Source organism: Saimiri boliviensis, chromosome 1 (assembly GCF_048565385.1).
Source record: "Saimiri boliviensis isolate mSaiBol1 chromosome 1, mSaiBol1.pri, whole genome shotgun sequence".
Lineage (NCBI taxonomy): Eukaryota > Metazoa > Chordata > Mammalia > Primates > Cebidae > Saimiri > Saimiri boliviensis.
Window position 1 is genome coordinate 284,146,776 of NC_133449.1, and position 24,102 is coordinate 284,170,877.

Genomic DNA, 24,102 nt, shown 5'->3' on the forward strand with positions numbered 1-24,102 from the left:
TTTGTGTTAGTATCATTCAGGGTTCCTCTGAGAAACAAAAGAGGATATATGTTTATATGGGTATGTGTATATAAATATAAATATATAGACATATAAATGTATATATACACATTTTTCAGTGAAGTACTTCAAGGAATTGCCTTGTGTGACTGTGGGAGTTGGCAGGACTGAAATGCATAGAGTGGGGGACAGGACAGAAACTCTACCAAAATTTCTACTCTACAGTCTTGAGGCAAAATTTCTTCTTCCCCCCAGGAAGCCTCAGTTTTTGCTCTTAGGCCTTCAACGGATTGATCGAGGCCCACCTCTATTATCAAGGCTCATCTCTTTCACTTAAAGTCAACTGATTGCTGATATTAATCACATCTACAAAATACTCTCACAGCAACCTCTAGATGCATGTTTGATTAAATAACGTGGTACTGTAGGCTAGCTAAAGTGACATACAAACTTGACATCAAAATTGACTATAATAGCGTGACAGTCCTCATGAGTAAAGAATATCCAGTGTCAGCAAGTCTAAATCAGATTAGAAAGAGGTTACCAAGACATTGAAGCCATAGCTCCTGCTGTGTGAGAGAAGATCATCTAATGACAGAAACTGACAGTCATGTAAAACTGCACAAATATGCATACACTATAACCACACAAGAGAGATGTCTCTGTAAGGCCAAAACCCAACACCCATTAATTCATTGATTTTAGTCCTCTATACACTTTTCCTGTCAAAACAAAAATCATTTGTTTTAAGAAAACCATACCACTATTAAAAAGTCAAAAAGTAACAGATGCTGGCCAGGTTGTGGAGAAAAGGGAATGCTCATGCACTGGTGGGAATGTAAATTAGTTCAGCCACAGTGGAAATCAGTTTGGCGATTTCTCAAAAAACTTAAAACAGAGCTACCATTCCACCAGCAATCCCATTATTGGATGTATACCCAGAGGAATAGAAATCATTCTATCACAAAGACACATGCATGCATATGTTCACTGCAGCATTACTCACAACACCAAAGACACAGAATCATCCTCAATGTTCATCAATGGTAGACTGGATTTTTAAAATGTGGTACATATACACCATGGAATACTATACAGCCATAAAAAAGAATGAGGTCATGTCCTTTGCAGCAACATGGATAGAGCTATAGGCCATTCTCCTAAGCAAACTAACACAGGAACAGAAAACCAAATATTGCATGTTCTCACTTATAAGTGAGAGCTAAATATTGAATACATAGGACATAAAGAGAGAAACAGCAAACACCAGACTCTACTTGATGGTGGAGGGTGGGGATAGGGTGAGGATCAAAAACCTACCTATTGAGTACTATGCTTATTACATGGGTGGCAAAATAATCTGCACATTAAAGCTTTGCAACATGAATTACCTATATAACAAATCTGAATACGCACCCCTGAACCTCAAATAAAATAAATGAAAACTATACCACATTAACAAAAAGATGTTATCTTAGGTAAAGAGGTCTCAAATTACATGCATTTTAATTTTACCCAGGATATGTAATAGTTTTCGTTGTCAAGGTACACAATTACTATTATTTTTCTTTTTTTTTTTTAATCCTTTTCTTTTTTTTTTTTTTTTTTTTTTTTTTTTTTGCTGCCACCCAGGCTGGAGGATAGTGGCAAGGTCTCTGCTTACCGCAACCTGCACCTCCTGGGCTCAGGCAATTCTCCTGCCTCAGCCTGCCAAGTACCTGGGATTACAGCTGTGAGCCACCACGTCCAGCTAACTTTTGTATTTTTGGTAGAGATGGGGTTTCGTCATGTTGGCCAGGCTGGCCTCAAACTTCTGACCTCAGGTAATCCACCTACTCGGCCTCCCAAAGTGTTAGAATTATGGGCATGAGTCGCCATGCTCAGCCATGATTACTCTTTTGACAGTATTACGTAAAATAATTGTGAAGCAACCTATTGAATATTCTACCCAGCTTCCCTAAAGCTTTATCATATAAAAGAGCTATCAATAAGGAAATGAAAAAGATGAAGGATAAAGAAGTTGCTGTTATGAGCAGAATCACTTTTATTCTAGTGACCAGACTTCTTTTACAACCTGGTTTCACTTCTTTTTTATCCCTTTACATTTTAAAAAAGATATTGCCATTAGAAAACCAGAACTAACAATATTAAATCTCTTGTTTTGAGCTTTGTGGTGGTTAATTTTCCATGTCAACTTGGCTAGGCTATGGTGCCCAGTTATTTGGTTAAACACCAGTCTAGATATTGCTGTGAAGGTATTTATGGATGTAATTAACATGAAATCAGCAGACTTTTAGTAAAACACAATACCTTTGATGACGTGATGGGCCTCATCCAATCAGTTGGAGACTTAAAAGCAAAGACTGAGGTTTCTCTTAGCTAAATTTCCTGCCAGTCTGCCCTACCGGTTTTGGAGTTGCTGCTCTCCAGAATCATGTAAGCCAATTCCAATCAATCATCAATAGATAAATGCATGTATGTATGTATGTATGTACACATGTGTGCATGTGTATGTATGTGTGTGATATGGTTTGGCTGAGTCCCCACTCAAATCTCAACTTGAATTCCCATGTGCTGTGGGAGGGACCCTGTGGGAGGTAATTGAGTCCTGGGGACAGGCCTTTCCTGTGCTGTTCTCGTGATAGTGAATAAGTCTCACAAGATCTTATGCAGCACTGTGAAAATGGACTAGTACACTGTGTGTACTGTTTCTCCAGGAACATTGACTAATGCCAGCTTTTTTCTTGGTTTGCTTACAAATATTTTAGACAAGAGATACAACCTATTGTAATAAAAAAAATCTTCTATATGCCTCTATTAGTCTGTTCTCACGCTACTAACAAAGACCTTACCCTAGACTGGATAATTTATAAAGGAAAGAGGATTAATGGACTCACAGTTCCACATGGCTAGAGAGGCTTGACAATCATGGTGGAAGACAAAGGAGAAGCAAAGACATGTCTTACATGGCAGCAGGCAAGAAAGCTTGTTGGGAAACTCCCTTTTATAAAACCATCAGATCTAGTGAGACTTATTCACTATCACCAGAACGGCACAGGAAACTACCCCTTCTACTCCCCCACCCCCACTCCCCATGATTTAATTACCTCTACCTGGCCTCACCCCTGACACATGGGGATTACTATAATTTAAGATGAGATTTGGGTGGGGACACAGCCAAACCATATGAGCCTGTTTTACCAGTAACTAAATAACTTATTCCAGTGGTATGAGATCACCTTAAGTTTATTTTTTCAAATATATGTATTTTTAATTTGGAATATAACTATAAAAAGCAAATTGTAAAACATAATGACATTGAATAGTCATTGGATGATACTAAGAAATGTGTTAATATTTTTGCACGAATCAATGGTTTGCAGTTATTTTACCAAAAAAAGAGTAATTATCTTTTGAAATACAAATTGGTACATTTATAGATAAAGTGATAGAAAATTAAAGTCTTCCTATAGAATTGTATTTGGTATTTGTGTTTTTAGTTACTCTTTTAACATACATTTATTTGTTACATTTACATTTCACCTACATTTATGTTTCTTTTTATAAAATAAAACATATGGCCAAGGATAGTGGCTCAGGCCTGTAATCCCAGCACTTGGGGAGGCTGAGGCAGGTGGATCACTCGAGGTCAGGAGTTCGAGACCAGCCTGACCAATATGGTGAAACCCCATCTCTACTAAAAATACAAAAATTAGACAGGTGTGGTGCTGCATCCCTGTAATTCCAGCTACTCCTGAGGCTGAGGCAGGAGAACCACTTGAATCTGGGAGGTAGAGGTTGCAGTGAGCTGAGACTGTGCCATTGCACTCCAGCCTGGGCAACAAGAGAGAAGCTCCATCTCAAAAAAATAAATAAATAAATAATAAAACATATAAGATTTGCTACAAAAAAAATTATTTCAATAGTGTAGCTAGATCATATTTAATTTCATGTTGCATATTTTTAAGGACAAGAGAAGGAAAAGGAAAAAAAAAAAATCACTGAATGCTGCCTATGTGCCAGGCCCTGTGTAGGTTACCTTTTAATTCTCAGAGCAGCCAGGAGTGGTGGATGGCATTTTATTCCTTTCACAGTGGAGAAAACAGTGGTGGGGGAAGTGTGTATCATGAGGCTAACAGACTGATTAAACGTAGCTCAAAAGTGGTGAGGTAGGAATCTCACTCCAGTACCTATATATACCTCTTCCCGTTGCAGCGAACTGTGTCCCTCAGAATAAGGAGGTTATGTTGTTATTGATTGGCAAACCAAAACAATCATTTAACAGAATCCTTCGTGCCAAATTAGATATCTATGCATGACATAGAACCCAAAATGACTTGGGTTGCGTTCCAGAGAAAACTTCCCCCAAAAGACGATGAAGATGATTCTATATTCACGCCATGTATAGCCATAGCAGACCATGATATCATCTTTTCTGAAGTATTTTTAAAAATCACAAATGCAGGCAAGATTAGAAAAATGTATACAAAGCCTTTTATGAATACAAGAAATTGGACATATTGATCTCTTAAGGTCAACTCTGTTATGAATGAATTGGACATATGATCTTACAGAGGGGGTTATACTTAAAGTTTATGTTTTATGTTTTTAACAAATATCTGACACATATTCAGTGTAGCCACTATTATCATTTGAATCCGAGGTCACCTGAGAGGATTGGCATGTATTTTGTGTTTGTGTGTGACAGGGTCTCACTCCACCACCCAGGCTGGAGTACAGTGGCTCAGTCTTGGCTCACTGCAGCCTCAACCTTGAGGTTCAAGCAGTTTTCCTGCCTCAGCCTCCTTAGTAGCAGGAACTACAGCTGTGTACCACCACAACCAGCTAATTTATTCTATTTTATTTATTTTATTATTTTATTTTATTTGTTGGTAGAAATGGAGTCTCACTCTGTTTCCTAGGCTGGCCTAGAACTCCTGGACTCAAGTGATCCTTCCATCTCGGCCTCCCAAAGTGCCGGAATTACAGGCGTGAGCCACTGTGCCCAGCTGGTATGTATTTATTTTACTTTGTTTGCCACTTCAGGGAGCCACATCACTGGTCATTCTTAGACTGCAGTTGGCATGACTGGATACACTCTGTTCTTTGAAATGCTGCTTCCTTAGCACCCAAGGCTTTTTAGGTAGTGCATACTTGCCAGTCTAAATGGATTCCAAGTTTTCAACATGGAAGCTGCATGCCTCTTCCTGGAAGGGATACAGCTTTGCTGCGGTTAACTTGGAAACCAAAGCAAGATGGTGACTTGGGGCTGTCACCTGTGACTGCTTAGGATCATTCTGTTACTACGTTTTCTTAGTGTCCGCTCCTGTGGAGCCCTTCGGTCGATGGGCATTCACCTAATTAACAATCTGACAATTGCCATGCTTAAGGAACAGAGGAAAAGAATAGCAGACGTTTAATTATGTGAACATCAGTCTCTGGTTAGACTGCTTTATTGATAAAATTTGCTGAAATAGGTAAGATTTTCCCTGTTGCTAGGGCAACCTGGCTGCAGGAATAACCAATCTATACATCATTCCAGCATGTGGTCTTTGCAATTTAATAAAAGAAAAAAACAAATGTAGCTGCAGAACCACATCGGAGAGAAGGCACAAAATAAAATGCAGAGGGGAAAATGATCATGCTTGAGAGGCTGGGTGCTGGCTTTGAAGACTGAAATGAAACATAGCTACTTTCCCAAAAGAAGGCCAACTTTGGGAGGCATACAGAAGAGATGAGATTTAAGTAGAGTATGATCTTTCCCCTTCTCTCATCTTCTGTTTTACCGCTTTCCCTTGTCTCTCCTTTCCATCACCATTGGAATTCTGGCCATTTCTCAAATGTGCCGTGAGACTTCCCACCTCACTCCATATTTCCTCGTTTGTCCACTTAGAAACCTCTTTCCCCAGGAATGCACATGGTTCCCTCTCTCTCATATTCTACCCTCCTCTTATCAGAGAACCCTTTCCTGGTCATTATTTATGACGCAGCCCCCCTGCCACGCCCACCACTGTCCTTGACTATCACTTTATAATGCTTACATTTTTTCTCCAGAGCATTTATCTCCATGTGATATTAAATATGCATTTGCTGTTTATTCTTAGTTTCCCTTGCTGGAATGGAAGCTCCAGTAAGAATAAGATTATTTTGGCCACTGCTCTGTCTTCAGCACCCTGAACAGTGTCTTGTTTTTTGTGCATACAGATTATTACTTGCTAATTAATAAAGTTCTGTTTCTAATATGTTTAATTAAAAAAATAAAAATAGAGACGAGGTCCTGCTATGTTGCCCAGGCTGGTCTCAAACTCCTGGACTCAAGCAACCCTCTCTCGTCAGCCTCCCTAAGTACTGGGATTACAGATGTGAGCCACTGCATCCAGCCTGCTCCCAATCTTTAAAAACTCTAGTTAGGAAAGAAAAAAAAATCCAGTTATGGAAATAAAAGTAATATATGTAAAGCAAGCATATGGTGTTAATATGATACAAACTAACAAGACAAAAACAAACCCAAAAGCAGCCGCAACGGGATGCAGAATGGGTTAGAAGAGAAAAGGAAAAGCATTCTTAGGGAAATTGGACTTTCGTCACCAGCAGGAAAATCTTTCTAAAACAGCATGTGGATCCTACCAGTCCTGAGCTAGATATCGTCTCTTGGTTCTTCGCAGGGGCTAAAAGCCTGGAAACCACATTTCCCCGACCCCCCATGCCGGCTTGGTTCCAGCAGAGGATCTGCCAAAAGAAGGCTGTTGCGTGAGATTAGAAGGTAGAAGGAGAGTACAAACCTTTCCTTTGGAGGCCTTAGCGGTGTCTAAGCAGCTGGAAGCAGGTTTCTCTAGCTCCTCACCTCTGAAAACCACACTCTCCTTTCCACTCCTCCAACCCTTCTAACAATTGTAATCTAATTCTAATGTAAATCTAATTCTAATGTAAATCGTAATCTAATTCTCCATATTAAATACCTCTCTGCTGGAAATACCTTAACTGCTTTTTCTTTTTCTTTTCCTGACTGATTCTAAGCTGAGACCCAGCTACTTCTTAGCATATTCATTCTTTAATTCATATTCCCTATTAAATATGCCTTTAATTTGTATTCTTTTTTTTTTTTTTTTTTTTTTTTTGAGACGGAGTTCCGCTCTTGTTATCCAGGCTGGAGTGCAATGGCGCGATCTCGGCTCACCGCAACCTCCGCCTCCTGGGTTCAGGCAATTCTCCTGCCTCAGCCTCCTGAGTAGCTGGGATTACAGGCACGCGCCACCATGCCCAGCTAATTTTTTGTATTTTTAGTAGAGACGGGGTTTCACCATGTTGACCAGGATGGTCTCGATCTCTCGACCTCGTGATCCACCCGCCTCGGCCTCCCAAAGTGCTGGGATTACAGGCTTGAGCCACCGCGCCCGGCCTAATTTGTATTCTTTAATTCATACTCTAAATTCTAAGGTTCACCTGGTGGGGAAGAAGGCTACACAGGCAACCACCCTCAGGAAAGCTCTCTCTGGATCATGGAAGCCCAGGAGTTCAAGACCAGCCTAGGCAACAAAGTGAGACTCGATCTCTACAAAAAATAAAAAAAGTAGTCAGGCATGGTGGTGCATGCCTGTGGTCCCAGCTACATAAGAGGCTGAGGCAGGAGGATAGCTTGAGCCCAGGAAGTTAAGGCACAATAAACCAAGATTGCAAGATTGTGCCATTGCACTAGGTGACAGAATGAGACCCTGTCTCAAAAAAAAAAAAAAAAAGAAAGAAAGAAAGAAAACTGTCCAAGATGGCTCCCTCTGGCCAGCATTTATCTGTCTTTTGTCTGAATTCCTAAATTATGTATGGTAGTCACTACCCCACAATTGTCACCTAATTTCACACTGTCATATCTTACTTTGTATTTTTTTTCTTAAATATAAATTTGCACTCTCCAATCATATTTTACATGTCCAGAAGGTGAGCCTCGGGGCTTTTGCTTTTATCTCTGGTAATACCTATGACAGCATTGAGCATTTTGTCAATACTCAATATATAAACGTGTTAGTTTCACTTGAAAGGAATAAAAGAGTATTTCTCACATCAGTGTGGAAGGGCACTGATTTGGCCACAGTCATTGATAATATCGTTCTACTTGTCCACCTTCTATAAACCACTTTAAACCTTAGTAACAGAGTTGAAGAAGTCAGAGAGAAATAAGGGGTAGGAAAAAATTAGCATGGAAGAACTACTATAGGACTCATGGTTTTGCCCGTAAAATCTGTGATTTCCGTTCAGTAAAAATAAGTCCGCTAATACCTGGAGCCCAACAGCCGTTTTCAGCTAATTTCCACTGATCTCAAGCTTGCCAACATGTCACAGTATGCTGTCCTAACTAGGCTGACAACCTACCTCACTAAGCTCCCTTCATTATCAATCTCAACATTTGCGTATTTGTATCTATTATTTTCTACTGGACACGGATTTGTGATTCAATAATAATAATTAGTGTCCTAAAATTAAGGGAATTATTTTTCAAATGCGTAAATAATTCTAATACATAGTCAATTTAATTAAATAGGCTTGGACAAAAAGACAAGAAATCTCTCAAATAAAGCATCTGTACAAGAAGCGTCCTAATGAAAGGAGCCGTACAAGCCAGGTATCTTGTGAGAATTTTGGAGCAAATTACCATCTTTGACCCTCCACAGAAATATCAGCTAAATTAAGAACCAGAATATAAGGCCTGGAAATTCTGAAATTTGGAATCACAAGCAATTTTGCCCCTCTCAGAATACTGAGAGAGAGAGAGAGAGCACCAAGGCTCACGTTATCAGAAACATCTTCCAGGACCTATGATTCCAATAGGAACTGATTTGTTATTCAATGTGCAAAGATAAAGTTAGTATCTTCTTATTACTAATAAAGCCCTGAATAAGCTACTAATTTAGAACTGGTGAAATATCCAGGGGAGGAACTGAGAAGTAAAGATTTTTTTCTAGATTCCAGAGAATATTAGGGTGAGACTTTTCTTCTTGTTGTTGTTGTTTTGGTTTTTTGTTTTGTTTTGTTTTGTTTTGTTTGAAATGGAGTCTTGCTCTGTCACCCAGGCTGGAGTGCAATGGCACGATGTTGGCTCACTGCAACCTCCGCCTCCCAGGCTCAAGCAATTCTCCTGCCTCAGCCTCCAGAGTAGTTGGGATTACAGGTACATGCCACAACACTCAGCTAATTTTTTGTGTTTTTAGTAGAGATGGAGTTTCACCATGTTGGCCAGGCTGGTCTCGAACTCTTGACCTCAAGTGATCCACCCACCTCAACCTCCCAAAGTGCTGGGATTACAAGTATGAGCCACCATACCCAATTCGGATGAGGCATGTGTGCTTTATTTCCTAGATTAAGGATGCCCTTATTTTTTATTTTTTATAGAGATGAGGGTCTCACTTTGTCCCAGTGTGATGCCCTTTAACATTGACCTGCACCTGTGGCTTTGTCTTGCCTGTGCCAACCAATTCAGATTGTCCTTACTATGATAAGTTACATTATTTAGAGTTGTTAGTTACAGAAAGCAATAGCTTGGCTATTTAAGCAGAAAAGAGATTTCATAAAGGGTCACAGGTGGTTCTCAGAATCTCCTGATGGGTCAGAGAATGGGTTTATAGGCATTGTGACGAGGAAAAATGCCCTAAGTTTCACCAACCGACTGCCCACAGGCCACTGACATTTCCCAGAGCAAGGACCCTGGCAAGCAGCTCACGTCTCCGAGGCCTCAGGCTTTCCAGTTTTGCTCTCAGCCGTGAGCAACCTAACCAAGCTGGCATGAACACTGTGTGCCAGGCCCCTGCCTCTTTTGTTTGCTCTAAGTCAAAGCCTGCCACAAGTGTACCTCGCTGTGCAGACTAGGTCACATACTTTGTTTAGTTGCGAAGGATACTGCCATGCTTGGCCATACGGAAGACAAAGCCAAAAGGGAACAAATGTAATGCTCTCTTTGTTTTAAAATGCTGACCATCATAGATTTTTTGAACTTTTTTAAATATTGCATTAAAATGTTATTTATCTTAGGCCAGGCATGGTGGCTTAGGTGTGCAATCCCAGCATTTGGGGAGGCCGAGGTGGGCAAATCGCCTGATGTCAGGAGTCTGAGACCAGCCTGGATAACATGGCAAAACCTTGTCTCTACTAAAAATAGAAAAATTAATGGGGCTCGATGGCATGTGCTTGTAATCTTAGCTCCTCAGGAGGCTGAGGTATGAGAATCACTTGAACTAAGGAGGTAGCGGTTGCAGTGAGCTGAGATAATGCCACTGCACTCCAGCCTGGGCAACAGAGCAAGACTCTGTCTCAAAAAAAAAGTTGTTTATCTTGATTACTACATTTTTTGGTGCCCCTTAAATTTGTCCCGTGACGTAAGTGCCTCACTCACTCATGCTGACCTCAGCCCATGCAAAGGAGGCTGGGAAAGTGAGGTTCTGGGTATGAAATTGAATGGGGGGGTGTGGTACTCCGAAAACAGCCCCCAAAGAGATCCACGTCCTGACCCCAGAAATTGGTAATATACTACCTTACATGACAAAGGGGACTTTGCAGACGTGACGGAGGAACTTGAGGTGGGAAAATTATCTTGGATTATCCAGGTGTGCCTTATCTAATCACAGGGGTCCCTTGTGGGAGGAAGGAAGGTGGGGAGAGGAGACAGAGAAGCAGAGGACAGAGATCGGGAGACCACGCTGCTGACGTCAGAGATAAACAGGGCCATGATCTAAGGCATGCAGGCAGTTTCTAGCAGCTGAAAAAAGCAGAGACCCGTTCTAAATCCTTCCGAAGACAGCCCCGCTGTCACCTTGACTTTACCCCAGAGAGAAGTGTTTGGGCTTCTGATCTCCAAAACTCTAAGATAATAAGCCAGTCAGACTAAACCTAGTTGTGGAATTCTCCAGATAGTTTAAGAGTGTTTAAAATGTATCAGGCAGTCAGAAAACATGACCACTGCCCAGCAGCTGATTTTACATTTTCTACCTACATTTTCATCCTTTCACTCAAACTACGCCACTGACGTGCTTTCGTGGTTCTTACAATCAAGCTACAGACAAAACAGCATTTGTCAAGTGAAATGACAAGTTTGTTGTTGCTGTTTTGGTTGCAGTGGCACAATCTTGGCTCACTGCTTGACCCCTAACCATTAATTCACCGAGTGCCTTGCATCATATTGTGCGCATGTGTTCAATTTTCTTACTCTGATTTTCACTTGTTAGAGTACAGGGGTCTTCTATGCTTTACAAACATTCAAGACCAAAACCCAAACCCCAAGACTTAGTTTCCACCCAAAAACAGCAGCCACAAAATGGCAGAGTAGCCCCTCTCATGCCTCCTTATTAGAAAACAGTAACTTTATGTTTTTTCTTTTTTTTGAGATAAAGTCTCTATTGCCCAAGCTGGAGTGCAGTGGCATGATCTCAGCCCACTGCAACCTCTGCCTCCCAGGTTCAAGTGATTCTCTTGCCTCAACCCTCAAAGTAGCTGGGATTACAGGGGCCCACCATGATGTCCAACGAATTTTTGTATTTCTAGTAGAGACAGGGTTTCACCATGTTGGCCAGGCTGGTTACAAACTCCTAAGCTCAAACGATTCACCCACCTCAGCCTCCCAAAGTACTGGGATTACAGGTGTGAGCCACTGCACCCAGCCATGTTTTTCTTTAAAATGATTCTAACCTTATAGAACATGAGTCTCCTTCCTAGAATAAAAGTAATAACAACATAGCCTTTATCTGTTTATAGAGTATTTTTTCCCTGAAAAGTTAAAATACTCTGACATAATAAGAAATAGGCTTTTTGTTTCTTGAGAGCTTGTTTGGAGGCTCTGCCAGGGGGACACAGCTACTCCTATGCCCTTGACCGAAGACTGGTCCTCCTCTATCGGGAATGGTGGTCCTCTTTGACTGAGCATGCAGTTTCAGGAGGGACACACGGAGAAGCCAGGGAGGAAGGGGACACCCACCTAGCCAGCCAGATCAGCAAAATCAACCCTGGCAATCAATGGGGTGACAGATGTCGCAGCCAGATCGCCCTCACACCCAGTGTTTTGTTTCTTAGAAAAATTTTAGATCATTTTAATAGATAAAAGATGGTCTCTAACATAAATACAGCTCATATTCCAAAAGTGTATTTGTTGGTCAGTCATATGGAACCCAAAAATATTTCTAATCATGGTACTATTATGATTATTCACACGTAGCGATCACTGTAATTGTATTGTTATAACATAGAGAAAGTGTTGTCTTTTTAGAAGTTGGTGCATGAATTCCATCTCCATGAGGGATCAGGTTTGTCTAGAAGATAATCTTGAGAGCACATAGCAGGGTGTCCCCCAAAGGAGGCAGCAATTTGCGATGAAAAAGAAAGCTGAGAGAAGTGAAGCCGGTTTCAGGGCTGAGTGAGGGAAAGAGCCTCTGGATGGCCAGTGAGAGTGGACTCAGGAATAAACAGATACCTTCTGGGGTCAACATTTTCAGCAAGTTTAATAGTGTTCACTAGTGCCTTTGGTGTGAGTGGGGGTTTTTTGTAGTGTGTCAGGGATTAAGAACAAAGGTTGTAGGCATTACATAACATGTAAAGACTAGCAAAGACAAAAACAGATTATATGTAGAAATCACCACGTGTTAGTTTGTTCTCACATTGCTATGAAGAAACAACTGGGACTAGGTAATTTATAAAGAAAAGAAGTTTACCCAGGTGTAGTGGCTCATGCCTGTAATCCTAGCACTTTGGGAGGCTGAGGTGGGTGGATTACAAGGTCAGGAGTTTAAGATCAGCCTGGCAAACATGGTGAAAGGCCCCTTCTGTACTAAAAATACAAAAAACTAGCTGGGTGTGGTGGTGGGTAGCTATTTGGGAGGTTAAGGCAGGAGAATCGCTTCAACCCAGGGGGCAGAGGTTGCAGTGAGCCAAGATTGCACCACTGCACTACAGCCAGGGCTACAGAGCAAGCTTCCATCTCAAAAAAAGATAATAAAATAAAATAGTAAAGAAAAGAGGTTTAATTGGCTCATGGCTCTGCAGGCTGTAGACGAAGCATGATGCATTTGCTCAGCTTCTGAGGAGGCCTCAGGAAACTTACAATCATGGAGGAAGGGGAAGAAGGAGCCAGCACTTCACATGGCCAAAGCAGGGGGAAGAGATAGAGGTGGGGAGGTACCACACACTTTAAACAGACAGATCATGCAAGAAGTCACTTATTACTGCAAGAACAGCACCAAGGTTACTGCTAAACCATTGATGAGAAACCACTTCCGTAATTCAGTCATCTCCCACCAGGCCCCAGTTCCAATCCTGGGGATTACAGTTCAACATGAGATTTATAACCCACATCCAAATTATATCTCCATAGTTGGGTTACATTCTATTATAACCATATTCAATAAAAACAAATGAGAGTCTCACAGTTCATGGCTCCAAGTCCCAGGAGAAACCTGCTACTCACCCTTGAGACTTGAGCTGTTAGTATGTGGTGAGAGGGTTAATCTCCAATTATTCCTTTGTTTCTGCAGTCTCAAAGATCCCCTTACCTCCAGGAAAAAAAAAAAAAAAGAATACAACCCTCAGCCAGAGTCGCTTTACTGGAAAAGACTCTTGAAGACAGATACACATGCATGCACACACACAGACACACACATGGCACCTTTTCAGGATCTCATTCTGAACTGTTTGCTGGGTCCATTCCAGACAATGTAATGCAAAATGGTGGCCCCTAGAAGTGTGCAAAGAGGTGTGAAGAGAGGAAAAAATTATTTTCCCTGGGGGAATTCTGAGCCATCATGAGTGTGAAAGTAAACAAAATTTGAGAACCGCTACATCCTCGATCTTCAGTCAGGAAAATACCATAGGGCTGCAAGGCCTTCTGAGGGCCTGGCCACATCTGAGCCGTATGCACGCTCACGGCTCCCACACTGCGTGTGGTACATCCCATCAACAAATCTTGTCATTTTACCTTCAAACCTTATCCCCAATGCATCTGCTTCTCTCCTTTTCTATTATTGCCAACAAATCCAAGTCACCATCATCTTACACCTAGACCATGACTTCCAAAACCATTTGATCACACACACATCAATAAAACATATATATATATGTGTGTGTGTAAATGTGTGTATATATATATTTTTTTGAGGGGGGGGGCCTCACCTTGTCACCCAGACTAGAGTGCAGTGGCACAATTCCTGCAGCCCTGACCTCCTGAGCTCAAGTGATTTCCTCCCACCTCAGCCTCCAGAGTAGCTGAGACCATAGGCATACGCCACCACACCCTTCTAATTATTATTATTAATTTTTTGTAAAAATGAGGTCTCACTATGTTGCCTAAGCTTTTCTCAAACTCCTGGACTCGAGCTATCCTCCCACCTTGGCCTCCCAAAACACTGGGATTACAAATGTGAACTGACACACCCCACCAATAAATTATTTTCAGTACATATAATTCCCCATTAGATATACTGATTTATTTATAAATAATGTATATACTATTGTATCCATGTATTATATACATCGTAAAATGTAAATGGAATGTTTTAAAGAAAAAGTTTGAATATATATACCACTATGGTCTGAAAGTTTGTGTCCCCTCCAACAATTAAAATTTCTATTGAAGCCTTAACCCCCAATGTGATAATACTTATAAAGAGGTGGGACTTTGAAGAGGTAGTTAGGTCATGAGGGTGCAGCAGTCAAGAATGTGTGTTTGTCTTTGTGTGATGGGGTTTCCATGTTGTAAACATAGTCACACAGACCTTTGTATTTTTCCAGCATATTGAGTTTATTCCCACCTTGGGGCCTCTGGACCAAGTCTTCCTTCACAAATCTAATTCCTTATTAAAGAAACCCCAGAGAGCTGCCCCACCTCTTCCACTGGGTGAGGAAACTGCAAAACCTATCTAGAAATCAGGAAACAAGTCCTCAGCAGACACACAACCTGCCAGCACCTTGATCTTGGACTCCAGCCTCCAGAACAGTGAGAAACAAATGTCTGATGTTTATAAGCTACCCAGTTCATGGCATTTGGTTATCGCATCCCAAATGGACGAAGACATGTGTGTGTCTGTGTATAGATGTATATGCCCACACAGATGTATATTTTCTTCCTCCAAACAATGAGATTTTTCCACACACTCTCTGTACCATGTATATCCTAGCCCTAGCCTACTATTTAATATTGATTATTGATCTCCCTATCTTTACTCTTATTTCCTTTTTTGTTCAGAGACAGAGTCTTGCTCTGTCACCCAGGCTGCAGGCTGGAGTGTAGTGGCATGATCTCAGTTCACTGCAACCTCCATCTCCCAGGTTCAAGCAATTCTCCTGCCTCAGCATGCTGAGTAGCTGGGGATTACAGGTGCCCACCACCACACCCAGCTACTTATAGTATTTTAGTAGAGATGGGGGTTTACCATGTTGGCCGGTGTGGTCTCAAACTCCTGACCTCAGGTGATCTGCCCACCTTAGCCTCCCGAAGTGCTGGGATTACAGGCATGAGCCACCACACCCAGCCCACTCTTATTTTCTATAATCTATTTTTCCCAAAGAAAATTTAAATTAAAGCCTGCATTTCTCCGCTGAAAACTCTCCAGTGGCTTTTCATTGCACTCATATCTAAACTCCTTCCCCCAACCTACAACCTCATCCATGGTCTAGGCTCTGCCCACTTCTCCAAGCTGTATCACACAGATCTTCTTTGTATTCCTCCAACATATTGAGTATAGCCCCACGTCGGAACCTTTGGACCAAGTCTTCTCTCTGCTCTGAATCTCTGAATGCTTTGTCTTCGGTCTTCAAAGGTCTAATTCCTTCTGGTCATGCAGACTTCATAACAATGGCTTCCCCTGAAAAAGAGGATCCCTAGCCCTCTCAGTTCAGGCACTGACCCAGCCAGGCTCTTCCTGTATCTGCTGTCCATTTGCATATTCATGTTCACACGTTTGTATATTTGGATATCACCATAAAAGAAGGGACAAAATCTACTGCGTTAACTGTGATACTTAGCTCATCTTAGGCCCTTAATAAACATTTGCCAAATAAATGAATTAATGAAGCAATTCATTCATAGAAATTCGATAAACTATTGATATGAAGTCAGTTGAATTAAGCATGGAACAGTTTTATTAAACCTATTTTTACTTAATTTCTTCTCCCAGGCAACCTCTCAGGGAGAAAAAAAAAATAGGTGACTTTATAGAAATAGCCTGGCAAGGGCTCAGATTTCTTTGAAACACCTACAAGCAAGGGAGTTTGAGGCTAACAAGAGAATCACAGTTTTCCAAAAATAAATGTCCTTTTAAAAACAGGCAACCTGCCATGCTTTGTTAACAGGGCTTCAAAACCCCATGACCAAGCCCTTTCTAGGAAACCTCAGTGATGTGCATCTCACTTAATGGGCTCTAATTTCCTGAGTTCTTAAAGGGCCTTAAAATAAATAACACGCCCTATCTGATTTGAATTCTATCCAAACCTTGTCATTTGAAGGCGATAAGGCTCTAGTGAAAGATACCACTTTGGGAAAGGAATGTTGAACTTCTCTCTGTTCCTGAACTAGATATTTGAGAGGGGGGAAAAGTTAACTTGTATGTTCCTATTTAATAGAACTAAGCTTTAAGAGAACTAACCTTATAGAATGCAAATATCCAGACGCATTATTAAGCTAAACAGTCAAAGGCATAACTATTCTACAGGAGTCTGACGTCTGGCTCTCCATTGCTATTTTGCAGACAGAATTCCCATTCAAACATATTAATTATATGTAGTATGAAGCAGAATGAGAATTTAATATCATAATCAGCTCTAGGTAAAACTGTATTAGGAATTGGATGTCTATGTCCCTAATTATATTCACACATACACACACACACGATCCTGCACGTGACCCATTCAATTTAAAAAAATCCAAGAAAGCACTTGATGTGATTTGTTAACATTTTAATATAAATGTACATCAGTGTCTTAAATCTTCCAGAAATATTTCTGTCTCTTTTTAACCATAAAATAAAATATTTTGTCTCTGACTGAGGCATTTGGATATTGAGCATGGAGTTGAGAGCATTATTTTTTGGTGGGGGTCAGTGGGCCAGGGTCTCGCTCTGTTGCCCAGGCTGCAGTGCAGTGACACGAACATGGCTCGCTACAGAAAGGCATTCTTTTAGAGTTAGAAACCTATCTCTTTCCTGAAATTACACGATTTGAGTAGCTAGCTACACACTACACACTAATGTGTCACTTTGGAAAATAGGAATTCTGCCCTCATCACCCATTTGGATGGAACTATTGACAGACACACATACTCAAGGACTCGAGAGCTTCCACCTACCTTCTGGAAGCACCAGCACACCCACGCCCTCACATACCTTGTTTTGACTAATAGCTCAGGTAACGAAGCTGAGTTCAGTATCAGTTTCTTAATTATTCATCCTGACTGTACTTCAGTGAAAACAAAGACATTTCTATCCCACTTGCTTTCTCACATTTTCCTCCAAAAGCAAGCTCCTGTCAGAAACTATTATGACTTGTTAGAAATCCTATGTGTTTCAGCAAGCTCCAAGCTACTCAGAACACAGCTTAGGAAGGGTTTCTTATGCAAAGAACTGGCATCCTAATGAAGCAGCATAGAGAGAGCCTGTAGACCCAGCTAAATCAAGACTAGTGGAAAAGAACTCAAGTTCAAAATGGGAATGGAGGCTGGGTGCAGTGGCTCATGTTTGTAATCTCAGCACTTTGGGAGGCCAAGATGGGTGGATCACCTGAGGGCAGGAGTTCAAGACTAGCCTGGCCAACATGGTAAAACCCCATCTCTACCAAAAATACGAAAATTAGCGAGGTGTGGTGGCATGCACCTGTAATCCCAGCTGCTTGGGAGGCTGAGATAGGAAAATTGCTTGAACCTGGGAGGCAGAGGTTGAAGTGTACTGAGATCTTGCCATGGTACTCTAACCTGGGTGACAAAGTGAGACTCCATCTCAAAAAAAGAAGAAAGAAAGAAAAAGAAAGAAAGAAAGAAAGACTCCATCTCAAAAAAAGAAGAAAGAAAGAAACAAAGAAAAAAACAAAGAAAGAAAGAAAAGGGAATGGAAACAATACATAGCCTCACACGACCTGCAGGTTCCCCCACCCTCTGACTACCTTCCCTGTTAGGCAGCACAGTTACGCAAGCAGGATCTTCCAGTTAGAATTGTTTCGGGCCTACAGATGAGTTTCTTAAGCCTCCTGCCCTGTCTCCAGATCACTGCCATCTCTTTAGCAAGAAACTGTGTTTTATTTTGGGTTTTGTAATTCAAGCACCTCCATAGTGTCTGTCACAGGGTTGACACCTAATGAGGTTGGACAACACCATAGAGACACACTGATGGGTCCAGGAATCAGGCTGGACCAATCAGAGCCTTCCCCTGAAACTTGAAAATTTGGAACTACGCACAATCATTACCTTCCATACCGCACAGCTGTAAGATGTAGACCAAGAGTGTCCAGAAACCTTGTTGGCTGCCGTGTGAAACAAGCCAGTTGAAGTGCATGAGGCCAATTAATACAGAGAGAGCAGCAGGAATGAAGATGGACAGGAAGAGTCCTGGCGGGATCTGTGCCGTGCGTCCAGCTGTGCCCAGACCCTGCCCTTCCCCGAGCCACACAAGGCTTCCAGGAAATGTCCCTCTTTGCCTAAACTATGGTTGAGTTGAATTTATATAGTTCCGTGAGAAATGGTGTTCTCCATACCTTTGTGTCTGTACTGTTTTCTCAACATATCCTAAAGGTCCTGAGGGGAAAAGTTCTCCTATTGTTTCAGTGAACTCTATAGAACCCACTTTTGCATTTAGTACACAAAAGGCACTCAGGCAATGCACTGATGTTTTTCTGATAAGGTACTCAGCGTCTCTCCCATTTCTTGTTCAAGCAAGGCAGATGAAGGAAGCTTTTAGATGGATATGGAGCTGGGACAATTTTAGACACCCTAACTGGGGTGAGGGCTCCTGCACTGACCAGCCCTCAAGGCAGCCCCCAGGGAACTCAGCCTCCTGATACATTCAGAGTCCCTTTTATGTTCCCTTTCTACTCTGTACCAGGAATGGACTGTGATCCTTTGGTTTTCATGACAAACAGCAAATGACAGCAGTAATGTACTGCCACTTCTGATATTCGGTTATAGAACACTGAGACTCCCAGCTTGGCTCTCTCCAGCTCTTCAGCCTTCTTTCTGGTACACCACTAGCTCTGGGGAAAGCAGCTGCCACCTAGTGAGCTGCCCTGTGGAGATGCCTATCATGGAAGGAACTCCAATCCCCTCTGACAGCAGCTAGTGGAGGAACTGGGGCCTGCTGACAACCACATGAGCGAACTTGGATCTGAATCCTTCAGCCCCAGTCAAGTCTTGAGATGGCTGCAGCCCCCGCTGACATCTCAACTGCAACTTCATGAGACATACGGAGCCAGAATCAGCCAGCCAAGCCACACCCAGATTCCCAACACCTGGAAACTGAAATCAGAAGGGTAATGAATAACTAATAAAGTTCTGTGGTCCTATAAATAAGTCAAAGATCTAGACGGGTCCAAGATAGCAGTGCAGCGTCTAGATATTCCATGGCCTCATTAGTCAACTTAACGCTGGGAGCCAGAAAGTGAAAAACAACAAAATAACGACAACAAATGAATATGAGTTTGATGGGAGCCAGAGATCTTGGAGATGAGTGCAGATGGAAAGAAATCTCAGTGTCATTTTTTCTATGAGCTAAACAAGGTTTTTGGTACCAGGAACTCAATGGCAAAATGAGAAGAAGCCCTCTGTGATCTCAATAGTTCAAACTGCAAGTACCTAATACACAAACGGGAGCGGGCAACTGGAATCTTAGGCGAATGCTTCTTCCTAGGATGAAAATGGCATGCGCTGGATTCCACAGGCCTTCTGTGTCTACCAGGAACCACAGGAGAGAGTCAAAATATAATCAGTGTGTCATTCGCTGCTATGCAGGAGCTGGAGACTTGAGGCTATTTTTTACAATTTGTTCAGAAATTTACATTTGCTACTGTCTAGCACTGTCTACCCTTCAAAGCCTACAACCCCGCCTCCCCATCTCCTGAGCATAGACATTTTCCCGCCATCAGTTCATCGACACTCTCCTTTCTGTGTTTTCTTGGATTGTCTGTTTCTTTTCTTCTTTCATGACTTCTTCAAATACTACTGATTCTCTTTGTAGTTTTACCCATTTTGTCCTCCATGAAACTTTGACTAGCTTTTTAGCCTACATTAGTCTTTCTATCCACGGGAAACATCAAGCACTAACATGGTCTGGCTGTGTCCCCACCCAAATCTCATTTTGAATTGTGACTCCCACAATTCCCACGTGTCATGGGAGGAACCCAGTGGGAGGTGATTGAATTATGGGGGCAGGTCTTCCCTGTACTGTTCTCGTGATGGTGAATGAATCTCATAAGATCTGATGGTTTTAAAAACGGAGTCTCCGTGCACAAGCTCTCTCTTTGCCTGCCACCATCCATTTAAGAAATGACAGGCTCTTCCTTGCCTTCTGCCATGATTGTAAGGCTTCCCCAGCCATGTGGAACTGTAAGTCCACCAAACCTCTTTCTTTTATAAATTGCCCGGTCACAGGTAAGTCTTTATGAGGAGAGTGAAAACGGACTAATACAAGCACTTACAGTGTAAACCACAGAACTGGGTACTTGGTTAGATATTGGATTATTGACTTTTCCTCCAAAATGTCTTGCCTTCTCACAAGACCATAAAAATGCAGTGGCTCATGCCTGTAATCCCAACACTTTTGGAGCCTGAGGCAGGCAGATCACTGGTGCACAGGAAGTTTGAGACCAGCCTGGGCAACATAGCAAGACCCTGTCTTTACTAAAAATAAATACAAATTACAGGTGGTACTCCCTGGTCCCAGCTACTCAGGAGGCTGAAGCAAGAGGATCACTTGAGCCCAGGAGGTTGTGGCTACAGTGAGCAGAGATCATGCCATTGCATTCTCGCCTAAGCAACAGAGAACAATACCTGTCAAAAAAAAAAAAAAAAAAAAAAAAAAAAAAAAAAAAAAAAGGACTGTAACATAGAATTCTTTGATAGTGTCAAGGTCAATGGTTTCCAAATCCAACCACCTGTTAAATCCTATTGTTAACTTGCAAGGCAGGTTTTATCTATTTCTGTATCTCTAGCTCCCAGAACTGAGCCTGACCGAGGGGAAAGGCTTCTAAGCACACCGCTTGACAACCACTGATGTGCTTGCTGTCATTAGAGATTAGTTTTCAAGTTCTGCAGCTGCCCTGTCTTAGTGAGGGTAGTCACTGCTCTCACCAAAGATTTTGCTCTTATCCTTTCACTCTGACACTTGCTCTTATCAGTTTTTTGTGAGAGGGGGTCCTCAAAATCATGTTTGATGCCTTTTAAAAATATCCTTTAAAAGAACGCCGATTTCAAGTCCCCATGTCAGATTTATTGACTCAGAATTTGGGGGAGTAAAGCCCATGAGAATATCAAGTTAAGAAACTCCCCAGATGGCTGCTAAGCCTCTAAGCCAGCCCAGCTCCATAGAAGCATGTTAGGCACATCATTAAATGCCCAAGAAGCATTTTCTGGTAAACTGAATTGATTCTAATCTGTCCTGCTTGTCTCACTTGGAAGTGATAGCAGATATACAGAAACAGGGAAACAGACAGCATAGACCTAGCCCACCGGAATTCTGATTGTATAAAATTGACTCAGTCATTCACCGCATAGTCAGAATTAAAACATTTATACCTCCAAGGTAGAGAAATGAATAGATATGTGATAAAGCAAGAACAGTAAAGTGTTCGTGGTACAATCTAGGTGGTAGGTGTATGGGTGTTGACTTAAAATTCTTTCAAATTCACAGTTTGTCTTAAATTTTTTATCATATAATGTTGAAATAAAATTTTAAAAAAAAAAATGCATCCAGAACATTCAAGCAACTTAAATTTGCTCTCCCTGGATTGTTCTCTTCCTTCCTTTCCTTTTTTCCTTCTTTCCTTTTTCATTCTCACTCTCGATTGTGATCACTGAAAGATAACCTTAAAAGAAGAAGCACTTGGTGGGACATGGTGGCTCACACCTATAATCCCAGCACTCTGGGAGGCCGAGGAGGGTGGATACAAAAAATTATCCGGGCATGATGGTGAGCACCTGTAATCCCAGCTACTTGGGATGCCGAGGCAGGAGAATCACTCGAATCCAGGAAGCGGAGGTTGCAGTGAGCCGAGATCACACCATTGCACTCCAGCTTCAGTGACTAGAGCAAAACTCCATCTCAAAAAAGAAAAGAAAGAAAGAAAAAGAAAGAAAGAAAGAAGAAAAGGAGGAAGAGGAAAAACAACAACTTGTCATCCAGAATTTTTTTTATTGCGTTTTAGGTTTCGGGGTACATGTGAAGAACAAGCAAGATTGTTGCATAGGTACACACATGGCAGTGTGATGTACTGCCTTCTTCCCCATCACCTATATCTGGCACTTTTCCCCATGCTATCTATCCCCAACTCCCCACCCCCTGTTGTCCCTCCCCTATTTCCCCCCAACAGATCCCAATGTGTGATGCTCCCCTCCCTGTGTTCATGTGTTCTCATTGTTCAACACCCACCTATGAGTGAGAACATGCAGTGTTTGATTTTCTGTCCTTGTGTCAGTTTGCTGAGAATGATGGTTTCCAGGTTCATCCATATCCCTACAAAGGACACAAACTTATCATTTTTGATGGCTGCATAATATTACATGGGGCATATGTGCCACATTTTCCCTGTCCAGGCTATTATTGATGGGCATTTGGGTTGGTTCCAGGTTTTTGCTATTGTAAACAGTGCTGCAATGAGCATTCGTGTGCATGTGTCCTTATAGTAGAACGATTTATAATCCTTTGGATATATACCCAGTAATGGGATTGCTGGGTCAAATGGCATTTCCACTTCTAGGTCCTTGAGGAATTGCCACACTGACTTCCACAATGGTTGAACTAATTTACATTCCCACCAACAGTGTAAAAGTTTTCCTATTTCTCCACATCCTCTCCAGCATCTGTTGTCTCCAGATTTTTTACTGATTGCCATTCTAACTGGCGTGAGATGGTATCTCAATGTAGTTTTGATTTGCATTTCTCTAATGACAAGTGATCATGAGCATTTTTTCACGTTTTTTGGCCTCATGCATGTCTTCTTTTGTAAAGTGTCTGTTCATATCCTTCGCCCACTTTTGAATGGGGTTATTTTTTTTTTTGTAAATCTGTTTTAGTTATTTGTAGATTCTGGATATCAGCCCTTTGTCAGATGGGTAGATTGCAAAAATTTTTTCCCATTCTGTTGGCTGCTGATTCACTCTAATGACTGTTTCTTTTGCTGTGCAGAAGCTGTGGAGTTTGATTAGGTCCCATTTGTCTATTCTGGCTTTTGTTGCCAATGCTTTTGGTGTTTTGGTCATGAAGTCCTTGCCTATGCCTATGTCCTGAATGGTTTTGCCTAGATTTTCTTCTAGGTTTTTTATGGTGTTAGGTCTTATGTTTAAGTCTTTAATCCATCTGGAGTTAATTTTAGTGTAAGGTGTCAGGAAGGGATCCAGTTTCTGCTTTCTGCACATGGCTCGCCAGTTTTCCCAACACAATTTATTAAACAGGGACTCCTTTCCCCATTGCTTGTTTTTGTCAGGATTGTCAAAGATTGGATGGTTGTAGATGTGTTGTGTTGTCTCTGAGGCCTCTGTTCTGTTCCATTGGTCTATATCTCTGTTTTGGTACCAGTACCATGCTGTTCTGATTACTATAGCCTTGCAGTATAGTTTGAAGTCCAGTAGTGTGATGCCTCCCACTTTGTTCTTTTCTTGAATCTGAGCTTTGTTAGGTATTTTACAAAGAAAATATTTTAATCTTGCAAAACATCAACTCTGACACTTGGGCTACAAATGCTGATTTAGATGCTTTTATTAAAACCGTCAATCTGTATAAGATAATTTCATACTAGAGGGTGGAAAATATTTTTAAGTATTTTTATGGCTTCAATGAAAAATATGACCAAAGAAAAGAATATGCAAATTATTGTAGTTATTCCATATTTTAGCATCATCACCTCTCAAAAAATGATAAGCTGTGACCACAGTAGATATGATTTAAT